Raw genomic sequence first — 12117 nt, 5'->3', positions numbered from 1 at the left:
TTCTATTTTGAAGGAGAACTGTGTGCCCAGCAGAAAATTAAGAAGATTGCTAAGGACAAATAAACATTGATTGCTCAGGGAGAAGGAGGCCACTTATCATATTATCTCTTTTGTGAAGTCACTCCCTCTGCACGGAGCTCACTCCAAACATCTTACGTTTTAATAAGGCAAGGATGTCTCCAAACAGTGGTTTAATTCATTGCTTTTTTTTTTTTTTTTGCTATTTTCATTATCTACTTAAGCACAAAATGCATTTATTGTGGCTTCAAAGACTGCATTCAGTGGATCGCACTGCCGCATGCGAAGGAGGGTATCAAATACAAATGGACACCACTAAACAGCCTCTTAATCAATGCAGAAGAGCAGGCTCCCAACATGTGGTAAGGCCTCAAACCAAAGAACATGTGTCTTAAGGAGTTAGCGTTCACACATAATTTAGCACCAGATGAACCTAGGAACTAACAACTATTTACAATGCTGGTCATGGGGTTGGTCTGTGTAAATACCCCCTCCCCTCCCCCATCTCCCAACAATACCTCTGAGCTTTATCTCCCATCTCACACCCTATCTGCTCCCTTATGTCAGAGTTCCATCCTCTAATCAGCCTATGCTGTCCTCCACACCCTCTTCCCCACCTGTTGCTACTAAACCCCACACAACAGTGGTTCCTGTAACACGTTATCACAGGGCTGTTTATATCCCGGCCTTCCCTGGTGGGATGGTGAGCACCTTGGGATCAGGCACTATCTTTTTTTTTTTTTTTGGATCCCAATAGCAGTATGACAGGTTCTTGTAAGTGTCAACTGAGTGAAATGATTTTATCTTCTGGTCACCTCTTCCTTTTTAAGTTTTTTTTTTTAATTGAAGTATAGTTGATTTACGATGTTTCAGGTGTACAGCAAAGTGATTAGGACATACATACATACATATATATATATATTCTTTTTCAGATTCTTTTCCATTACTGGTTGTTATCAGATATTGAATACATATCCCTGTACCTTTTTTTTTTGGGGGGGGGGGAGGTATTTTACGCCCAAAGTAGTGGCCTTGTTAGGAGGTAAAAAAAAAAAGACAGAAAGGAGAATTTCCTAGTGCTATTACTCTCCAAGGAAAATGTAGTCAAAAGCAAAATTTTCTTCCTGTTTTGCTTTCTTAGTTATCTAGAGAAATAGTAATTTTTAGAGGAAGCCTGTCATAAGAGCTTGGGAACAGCAGTTAAATTAGTTTTCTTTTTCTTTTTGACAAATGGGTTGTAATTAGAGTTCATATCACTTTTATTGTTTTTTTTTTCAAATCTTTGGAAATCTACCAGAGATCAGGACCTCCCAGGGTAAAACACAAACTGAGAAAAAAAACCCTCCACATATCTACACAGTGCTGGAGAATCACTGCAGGAATACAGAGCAGGCAATCAGGAACCCCTGTGAGTCAGGAAAGTGAGTGAGTTTTTATTCCTCCTACTCAGGACATGTGTGACCATGACTCAGCCTGGTGTCCTTTCAGATTTCACTTTTCCATCGAGCTTCACTCTCTCAAAGTAAATGCCAGTAAAATACCTGAGAAGATGATGATGATGATGATGGGAGAAAATAGGAAAGAGAGTTCTGAAGAACATTTCCAGAATGTGGGAGATGGTTTGAAAGATGTAAGTGACAGAAGCCAGGTTGGCTTTAGAATGGACTTCTCGAGCTCAAGAACAAAGACAGGCAGGAGGGTGGAGAGCCTGGGGATGATGTACATGTGCTCAGGACCAGGGTGTTTGTCACTGCCAAGAAAAAGCTCCCGTGGAAACAAGGTGGTCAGAGATAGAGTCCAAGCCTTCAGACAAGAATTAAATAGATCAAGGCAGCAGTTGTACTTTGCAGCAGGCTTCCAGAAGAAGCAAGGGGGAAGTCAGTAGCAACTAGAAGAGGGATTGAGCTCATCCAGGCTTTTTGCAGGTTGAATATTGCTTAGCTGAGATCCAGCTGATGTGCTGTGTGCGGGTACCGCTCAGCGAGGCAGTGGAACTCATTTCTTCCAACCATCTAGATCCGTCACCCCATCTGCGCCCACCTCTCCTGGCTGCACATGCCTAAACGCCAAGCCTGGCTGCAGTGGAACAAGAGAGTGAATATAAATAGTGGGACTCTGAGAACTGCTGTTCAGAGATGCTGGGGAGGAAACCAAACCCCATTTTTATCTTAAAAGAGGGCTGTGGTGTCGTGGGGTTTTGAAGAAGAGAGCAGTTGCTTTAATGATTTGCATTTTCGTTGTGGAAAAAGTACATCCTATTAAAGGAAATGTGGACAGATTTCAACATTCAGAGGAAGAAAGCAAAACAAAACCCACTGTCCCATGTGTCAAATACTAATTGGGTATATTTTAGGGTATTGTCTTTTAGTCTTTTTTGGTATGCATAGACATTCAAAGCTATTGTTGAAATCATTGTTTAACATTATGCATAATCATTTCTCATGGTTTGCAGGCAATTTATAGAGTTACATCACTTTTCATTGAATGAATTTACCATAATTTATATTACCACACTGAATGATAATGTGGGATAGGAGGAAAAGGTAAAATATCTAAAGACCCTGGGAAGAGAAGGATACCTGCCTTTGAAAGAATTTTAAACTGATTAAGGAGACCTGGAGATGTGCACCTCAAAAGAAGGAACATATGGAGTTCTGGGCAGATAGAAAAGAAGCGTACTTTTAAAATTAAGAACAAATATTTCTTCACAGAAAATAAAAGTACTTTTAAAATTAAGAACAAATATTTCTTCAGAGGAAGACGACAGTGATTAAGGTGTCCTTACAGTTGGTCACGTGCTTAATTTTATTATTGTTATTGCTGTTGTTGCCATCAAACATTGCCTATTTAAAATTCCTTTGAATTTATGATTATTTCTGTAGAGTAGATTGAAAGAGTTGAAATTACTGTTAAAACATATACATAGTATCAATTTTTTTTTTTTTTTTTTTTTTGCGGTACGCGGGCCTCTCACCGTTGTGGCCTCTCCCGTTGCGGAGCACAGGCTCCGGATGCGCAGGCTCAGCGGCCATGGCTCACGGGCCCAGCCGCTCCGCGGCATGTGGGATCTTCCCGGACCGGGGCATGAACCCATTTCCCCTGCATCGACAGGCGGACTCTCAACCACTGCGCCACCAGGGAAGCCCCATAGTATCAATATTTTTATTGCTTTACAAAAGCCTCTTACTCATGTGTAGTCCAAGCAACATGTGTAATTGTGCCTATTTTACAGTCATTTTATCATCAGGCCACCAAGCCTATTACTCATTGAAATACTCTGCTAATTGGAATGGTAGCAATTGATCTCTCCAGCTTTTTTTTTTTTCCTACACTGGTCAGGTTGAACATTTTTAATGTTTGCTAATTAACTTTTGTTCTTTCTTTGTCAATTGTTTTGAAACCATTGAAAACTTGGCATTAAAGTGTTCATTTTTTGAAAATCAGTATACAGGAACTCTTTATCTAACTAATGTATCCTGCTTTTCAAAGTCACATTTGCTGCAAATATTCTCCCCAGCGTCTTTACCTTGGTAGCTGATACACGGAAGTTTGACCTTTTTCTACAGTCATCCCTACTTTATAGTTTAGAAAGAAGCAATTTGGTCATTTCATTCAGTCACTTTTCTCAAGATGTTGACCGAAACAATTTATATTATGTTCCCTTACATATTGAAATTTGGGAAGCAATGAATCATTCATCATGTCACATGAGGGTCATGACCACACATTAGCCATTTAGCTGATAGAGCTAAACAGGATACAGAATTGACAACTTTTTCCTAAAGGCAAATATTCTGTATGGATTTCCAATTCTAAAAATAGGACAGTTATAACCTTGCCTATAAAAATAACTTAGTTCATTCTTATTTTTCCGTCTTTTAAAAACCAGTTTGGAAACATTTGTCATTGGTAGTTTGTCGTGCTTTGGGTAGCACTTTTATAGATGCACAGCCTCACCTGAAGTTCTGCAGAGTTTTAGATACCCCCTTTTCTTGGTTTCTTATGTTACCGGGATTCTGATTGCATTAAGTATTCTTTCTTTCACTCCGGAGAAGCATACATCTGCTTCTGCTGACATCCGTTCTCCTTTGTGGGTTCTGAGGAAACATTTATTTCTTTTTTGCTTTTCTTCCTGTTTTAGCAATGTCTGCTCCTCATCTTAATAAATCACCTTTTCTTGGCAATCACTTAATAGAGGGAGAATGCATAGCTAAAGAGGGAACGTGTAGCACAGAATATTGGATTTTGGACAAGATTCTTGGCTTGTTGCATGGTGTCTGCCAGGCAGTGCAAAACTAGCTTCATGGTGTGCTGGTTTCTTTTTTTTTTTTTTTTTTCGGTACGCGGGCCTCTCACTGCCGTGGCCTCTCCCGTTGCGGAGCACAGGATCCGGACGCGCAGGCTCAGCGGCCATGGCTCACGGGCCCAGCCGGTCCGCGGCATGTGGGATCTTCCCGGACTGGGGCACGAACCCGTGTCCCCTGCATCGGCAGGCGGACTCTCAACCACTGCGCCACCAGGGAAGCCCTGGTTTCTTTTTTAAAAGAAGGTTACAAATTACAATATCAGGGTAATTAGTTCCTGCCTTGTTTAGCACAGGGGAACAGGAATGGTGGATGAGTTAGCAAAGGTTCTGCTTTAGGGGTACAGTCCCAAACGTTGGTCCTGCTACATCTTTGTGTCCCTTTTACTTTCCTCCCTGAAGGTTATTTTTGTTTCTGGAGTCTGGTGCCCTGCCTCCCTTCCAGGGGCACAAAAGGCCACCACAACATCAGGAGAGGAGGTGAGGCCAGAGGCTCTATTTCACATCCTCAAGACAGAGCTGACCTTTCTCTTCCACAAGCTCCTGGACCCCCAAGATGCTGCTCTCATATCCTAACTGATTCAACGACCCACTCAGGGCTGGTTCAGCTGATAGACTGAAAGGGTCTTATTAAAAAAAAAAAATCAAGATCATGAGATCAACTGCTTAAAATTGCTTTAAGAATGCAACCTTGACTGGGAATAGATATTTACAATACATGTAGAGGACTTATATTCAGGATATATAAAGAATTCCTGCAATCCAATGATAAAATGAATAGCCCATCTGAAAAAATGGGCAGGAGAAAGAATTGAGCAGGCAGGTCACAACAGGGAGTGTCTAAATGGGCAACAAACATAAAAGAAGGTGCTCAAGGTTTGGTGGTCATAGCTCACCAAACAAATGCACATTAAAACCAGAAAGAGAATCCACCAGACAATCACCAGGATGATGAAAATGAAGACTGACAATACCAAGTACTGGCAAGGAAGTGGATCAGCTAGAAATCTCATACATCACTGGACGGAGTGGAAATTTGTACAGCCTCTTCGGGGAACTGTTTGGCAGGGTTTTTTTTTTGTTTTTTTTTTTAAAGCTAATCATCACATGAACTGTATGATCCAGTGATCCCACTCTGAGATATATATCCAAGAGAAGTGAGTGCATAATTTACCATAAGACAGGGAACAATCCAAATGTTTATCAAGAAGAGAATGGATAAATAAATCACGGTATATTTATGCAACAGAGCATCATAGAGCAGGAATCAGCAAATATGGCCCACGGACCGAATCCTAGTAAATAACCTTGGTTGGAACCCAGCTACACTCATGATTTACATATAGTCTATGGCTGCTTTTGGGCTACAAAGGCAGAGTTGAGTAGTTGAGACAGAGACCATATTGCCCACAAAACATTTTTTAAAACTACCTGACCCTCTATAGAAAAAGTTTGCCAACCCTTGCTATCAAGTAATCACTAGAAATAGGCCACTGGTACAGACAAGAACATGGGATGAATCTTACAAATATTATGTTGAATGGAAGAAGCCAGACACATTACTGTAGAATTGCATTTACATAAAGTTCCAGAACAGGCAAAACTAACTGATGGTGTTAAAAATCCAACTAATAGTTATATTTGGGGGACACACACTGAGGAAGGTACAAGGGAGCTTTCAGGGTCCCTGAAAATGTTCTGTATCTTGATCTTAGAGGTAGCTACACATACAGAAAGGTGTTCATACATAAAACTAATTGAGTCGTACATACCAGATTAGTGCACTTTACCTATTAAGAATAATAAGTCAATTAAAAAAATAAAAGAATGGAATCATGAATTTGCTGCCTCTTAAATGGGTAGATTGGTTAAAATTCCATATGTGGTTGAAAGGTAAAAAGCTGTTCTTTTCTGTGACTGTGGGAGAAGTTGAAACCTTGGGATTTTGTTTTGTTTTGTTTTGATTGAGGTATAATTGGCATCTAATATTACATTAGTTTCAGGTGGTTAACAATGATTTGATACTTGTATATATTACAAGTTGGTCACCACAAGAAGTCTAGTTAACATGTGTCCCCACGTACAGTCACACATGTCTTTTTCTTGTGATGAGAACTTCTAAAATTCACTCTCTTAGCAACTTTCAAATATGCGGTAGAGTATTGATAACTGTAGTCACTGTGCTCTACATGAAACTTCAGCTTTATTAACTAAAATAAGGCTGGCCAAATCTACTCACATCCAGTTTATGAGGATATTATAGTATGTGATGAGAGAGAAAGCACTTTTGCTAAAACACATATCATCTACAAAATAAGGTCTTTAGCTTTTCTTAAATGCTTTTCTTTCTTCTTCACTCACGTCCTGTTTTGCCACACTACGTGTTCTATGCCATTTCTTACTTCTAACAACGTACTGCCAATTTTGTACGTCCTTGTTCACCTACATCTGTCTCTTTTTTTCTAGTATATTTATAGTAAATTGCTTGCACAACCCTTGGGCCTACATTAATTTATCTTGGAATGTTTTTCATTTCCCCCTTGTGTTCTTTAACTCCATTGATTTACCCTATTTGATATTTCTTCATTATTCTAAAATTCACTTGGCTGCTGTTCAACACTCTTATTTTTTCCCCTTTTGGTTGTCCCTGTGTCCTAATTACCAACCTAACTAGGTTATGAGAACTCTTGCACAGAGGGTCCCCAACCCATACATTAGAATCATATTGTATGGATCACTCAAGCTTAGCCAAAGATTGATTTTTTTCAAGCTCCCTCTTTTACATGTTGCATAATTTAGCAATCTTGTGCCCTGCCTGCAAACCTATAGGAGCACATGATTTATTCATTTTGTGTCATTTATTTCCAGAGAACTAAAATCATATGAAACTAGTAGCCTTTTCTATCAGCATAAATGAAAAGCTGTAAGACGATGTCAGTTGAGTAGGCTATTGTGGTAGTTGGTAATCAACATGATAATGAAAGATTAAGGCTTCTCCCTTTAAAGCATTCCCGAGCACTTTGCAGCTATGTTCCCTCCGATAACATTGAAACAGCAAATGGAAAATTTCTAAGTGTCTGCTACAGACAGAAGAAGGGAAAAACAGAAAGTACATGAGTTTTCCATGGTTCCCTCCACCTGCCACCAACTTTGCATATGAGAAACAGGACACTGAATATTAGAAGCAGGACATTTGATCATCAGGATCAAATTTGTGTTTTATCTTCGTTCAGATAGAGAAGGAGTGATTAAAGCTGATGACGTTTTCAGAGCCCCAACTTGAGATGATTAGGGCTAATGCGTGCTAACTCTGGTACTCACTGAAACCTCAAGTATTGGTATTTCTAAAACTGGAGAATCACTACCTCTACTTTACACCACCAGGCCTTGGGATGAAGCAGCTCAGAACACACTTGTGAAGAGCCCTCTTGGGATCAGCTATCTCACAGAATCAAACATTTTAGGGTTGGAAGGAAACTTTGAAGTCATTAATCCAACCAACCCACTGACACATGAATTACCTCCACAACATTCTCACCCCTGAGACTGCCAACTCCATCTTTACACACTCTGACCACAAAAAGTTCTTCTCCTTGGTCCGAATTGTACCAAAGAGCTGCACTTGACATACAACTCCTTAAACAAGTACAGCTTTTGTACCCTCCTGAGTCTTCTCTCTTCTGAGTTAAATATAGCAATTGCTGGTGCCATCTTCCTATAACACAGTTTCAAGTCCCCACCCAAGCTTGGCAACTCTCTCTTTCATTACCTTCACCTGCCTCTCATCCCTTAAAAATGTGGAGGACACAAAATCGAACAATCTTCCAACAGACTGGAAGATTTTTTATGGCTGGATTAACCAGCCATAAAAAATGGAGTCAGCTATTTGAAAAGTTGATGCAGTTTCAGAATTTGTTTTTCCGTTCAACATGTCTCGTTGTTGGTTGATAACGGCTTACTCTCCTTCCCAGCCATCTGCTCAGCACTCATGGGTGCTCCTTATAGATACACCCGAGCTGACAGCCCTTCTCAGATCACTGCCCAGGAAAAGTCACTGGTGATGGCTATCTGAACTTGACCCAACCTAGTCTTTTTTTGTTTGGACATGCCATGTCTTGTGCCTTCCTTAAGATCTCTGTAGATATATATACATTCATATTCAAACTTATGTATTTATTTACTTATGTTACACAGTTAAGAGGCTTCGAAATGCATGCAGTTTGGTCATTTATATAAAACTGTACATCAGCTCAGTTGTTCAGCCCCTAAAACTGAGACTGTTTTTTCTTAGAGCTGGGCTTGCCAAACTTTTACTGTAAAGAGCCAGAGAGTAATATTTTCAGTTCTGTGGGCCACATGGTCTTTATTGCAATTACTTAACTCGGCTGTTGAAGTGTGAAAGCAGCCGTAGACAATATGTAAATGAATAAGCATGGCTGTGTTTTAATACAATTTTATTTACCAAAACAAGCAGTGGGCAGGATTTGGCCCATGGGTCATTATTCGCTGATCCGAGCCTTTGAGTATCTGGAAGTGTTTTGTGATGATTATTTTTCTCATCATCCTTAACATTGCATGAAAATGGTGTATCCTTAAATGTATTTTAAAGACAGAGGAATTGGGTGACATAGCGAATATGATCATTGGTGAGACGAATTAATATGTACTGTTGAGGTAATCTCCCTATTTATCTCTCTACGTAGCACATGCACTCTCTGAGGTACTCATCTTTATTTGGGAAAAAAAATTTCAGTAACAGCTCACTTCTTTCTTTTATCATCTGGTGCCTACCTTCATCACATAAATTTGATCATAATGACCCCATAAAACTAAAGTCTAACAAAAACCTCTGTTATCATTACCCTTTGTGCTCGAGGGCAGGCTGCTGCTGTGAGGGGCATGTGGGTACAGTTTGGGGGGGGGTATATAAGCAATGACTCAGTCCTTCCAAACCATTCACCTAAATGACCCAGCCTCCTAAAAAGCAAAACAAACCGAGAATGTCCATCGACTCCACATTTTCATCACTAAAAATATCATTTTTTTTTAAGTGGGCTTTGCTGCTGTGTAGCGGGTAAATGCCCTTTCCATATGGAGCTTCTGCCTTAGGACTTTGCAGTCTCATGGTCTTTGCTGTTTGGTCTGCTGTAGGGGATTTCTTCCTCCCAGACCTCTGCCATTTTAGGATCAAGAAGAGGATCGCTGAAACACATGGATGTGCTTTTCATGCTAATCTGTAGCTCGACAAATGCATTCTGAGCACCTGCTCTGTGCTACGTGCTATGAAAGATGTTAGGAAATCAGAAATGATAAACTAAGGCCTCCAGGAACTCAGGCTGGTAACAACTCAAATGCACAGAAAGACAAATCTCTTGGTTTTACCCCTTAGCAAAATCCCCTTTTTCAACTCAGGCATCCCCTGTCATGAATATACCTTGGAATTTTCCATTCTTCCCTGAGTTACCTTTCTTAGCGTTTTAATCTAGGAAGCATTTGGTCTTTTGAATGTCATGCAGTGTGACAAATTAGTTCTCTTACGTTTACTGAAGCACTTAATAAGCTGCTTCTCTTATGCACCCTTACTCTCCCCAGGTGTTCTCATAGTGGAAGTATAACAGCTTTCCTTACTCCCAGAGAGTCTCCTAATGTTTCATTCGAAAATATTCACAAAACAAAGGTTAAAAAAAAGATGACAAAAGTGTAAAACAAAAAGTAGATCTGAAATCTATGCTACCTTGGCTGTGTCTTCAATGGTGCTGTGTATGTGGGTGCATTTGCTGTAGTGCTGAGAAAAAAATCAGTCTTGTTGATTTATCTGAGCATCAGAATCAGTACATCAGGCCCTGATGGTGGCCAATGGCCTTTTTTTGGACAGGGAGGTTGACAAGTTGAACGTTTGGCCTCGTCCATCTCAACCGTGCCCAGGTGGAAAGAATCAGAAACGTTAACATTCAGCTAAATTAAAATGGCACAGCCATTTTCACTAGGGAATAATATACAAAATATACAAAGAGCCAATTTCTTATGAAACAGAGTCTCACTATTAAGAACATTCTGTACATATTTCTTTGAGCTCTGGACATAGAATAGGGAGAGAAAAATGATGCAATCCCAGAGATTGTGTCTGTCAATCCCATTCTTTCCAAATCTCTACTCTCAGGATCTTTGCTAAATGGCCCAAATTAAATGTGATGGTTCAAATGCTCCTGCCTGAGAGTTGTTACAATGTACCTCTGCAAACTCAAGGTCTGGAAAGCTCTCATGGCCTCACTTCCATTCTCTTTTGCATTTGCAAACATTTTGGTAATTCTTAACCTGGCATCTTCTGCCAGGTTCAAGTCAGTATATCCCTCTGAAAACATGAAAATCCAGTCAGAATTTGAAGATAGCAAAGAATTAACGCTTGTGGGGAAAAGTCAGTGCCCAAAAGGAATTAACTACATTCCCTTTTCAATTTCTCTGTCTTCTGGCTAACTTGCCAAACAGATTTAATCACTCTCCCAGTAGCAGTCACAATCCGAACCTCGCCCCAGTGGCCAGCCACTGGGCTCTGAGGCTGCCGGGCAGCCAGCAGCCTCCTCCCAGAGCTGTCACTCAGCCCCACCAGTTCAATCCCTCTGGCACCCTTCAGAGGCTAGTTACTGGCATGAATAAATTCCAAGAGCCCCGCTTAACATGGGGCCATTTCAATGGAATGAATGGTGCAGGTCATCAGGTATGAGGGTTTGATCTCCATCCAGGGAACATAGGTTGCTTTAGGTCTACTCTACCTTGCGTTGGATTAACTGCTGTTGCCATTGTTTGTATGTTACCACTTTCTGGTTGCAAACCATGTGTCTGTCTGTGTTTTCTTTCAGATCACGCATTACTTCCTGTTCTTTTGGGGGCAGCAATCGGGTTTCTAGAAATTAGCACTCTTTTCTCTTGCCTCCAACAGTAGGGGTGCCAAAGGAAAGCTCTTTTAATCAACTCTGTGCCACGAAAGAACTTGAAGCTGCGACTTGAAAGTTCATCCCCCGAGGTCCTGCCTGCTCCATGTCGAGGCTTCACTTCTCATTCAGTTCCTATCGCTCTGAAGCAAAAGTGCAATTTTTCATTTTCTCTGGAGCTGTGAATGCAGGAAGATGCTCAAGCAGGAGTCTCTGGCAACATCAAAGTGGGCTCAGCACAGCAGTCTTTTCCAACCACGTGACCTGTCGGCAGTACTCTGGGTCTCTGCAGAGTGCGAATCTGATTCAAAGGCCAGGACTCTCAGCCCAACCAACCACCCCTCCCAATGGCTCGCTTCCTATGGGCATGTCGGGGTTGGCTTTCCCTTATGCCAATCCTTTCTAGTTTTCCTTTGCAATTGGTTACAGAAGAGCCAGTCATATCTTCTTCCTCTTTGCATCTGTTTATATGGGGTTCCATATATTTTCTTGCCCTTGTGTCAAGAAGTCATCAGATTCACAATGACTATCTTTTAAATATTCAAGAGGCTCTCCCCCGCCTCCTTCCCGCCCAGTTCTGGCATTCCAAGATTTCAGTATTGTCTTTCTCCATCTCTTGTATCGCTTTTAGGTTTTCTAAGTAACACGTCTAGCATTTCATCAATGATTGTTAATTTCAGAGACAGGATTTTGGAGATGCACAGTATTTTAAAGTACTTCCAGCTCTTTGTCTGCCTCTTTCCTGCTCAGATTGACCTGTGATCTCATCCTGTGTTCATTTTCGGAGCCTGAGGTACTTCATTCTTAGAAATTTTATTACACGACAAACGAGATATGGAAAATGACTGCCATAGCACCAAGAGAGAC

At 40.7% G+C, this 12117-nt stretch overlaps 1 protein-coding gene across 1 annotated transcript in view; it reads right to left on the bottom strand.

The window, feature by feature from the left end:
* Positions 1–12117, bottom strand: part of GPC6 (glypican 6) — a 1085358-nt gene that overhangs the window by 206279 nt on the left and 866962 nt on the right. The gene's annotated exons all lie outside the window — the stretch shown is intronic.

Source organism: Mesoplodon mirus, assembly GCF_964341445.2.
Source record: "Mesoplodon mirus genome assembly, chromosome: 17".
NCBI classification, from domain to species: domain Eukaryota; kingdom Metazoa; phylum Chordata; class Mammalia; order Artiodactyla; family Ziphiidae; genus Mesoplodon; species Mesoplodon mirus.
The sequence above is the reverse complement of the archived record's forward strand: the minus strand, read 5'-3'. Positions and strand labels throughout refer to the sequence as shown.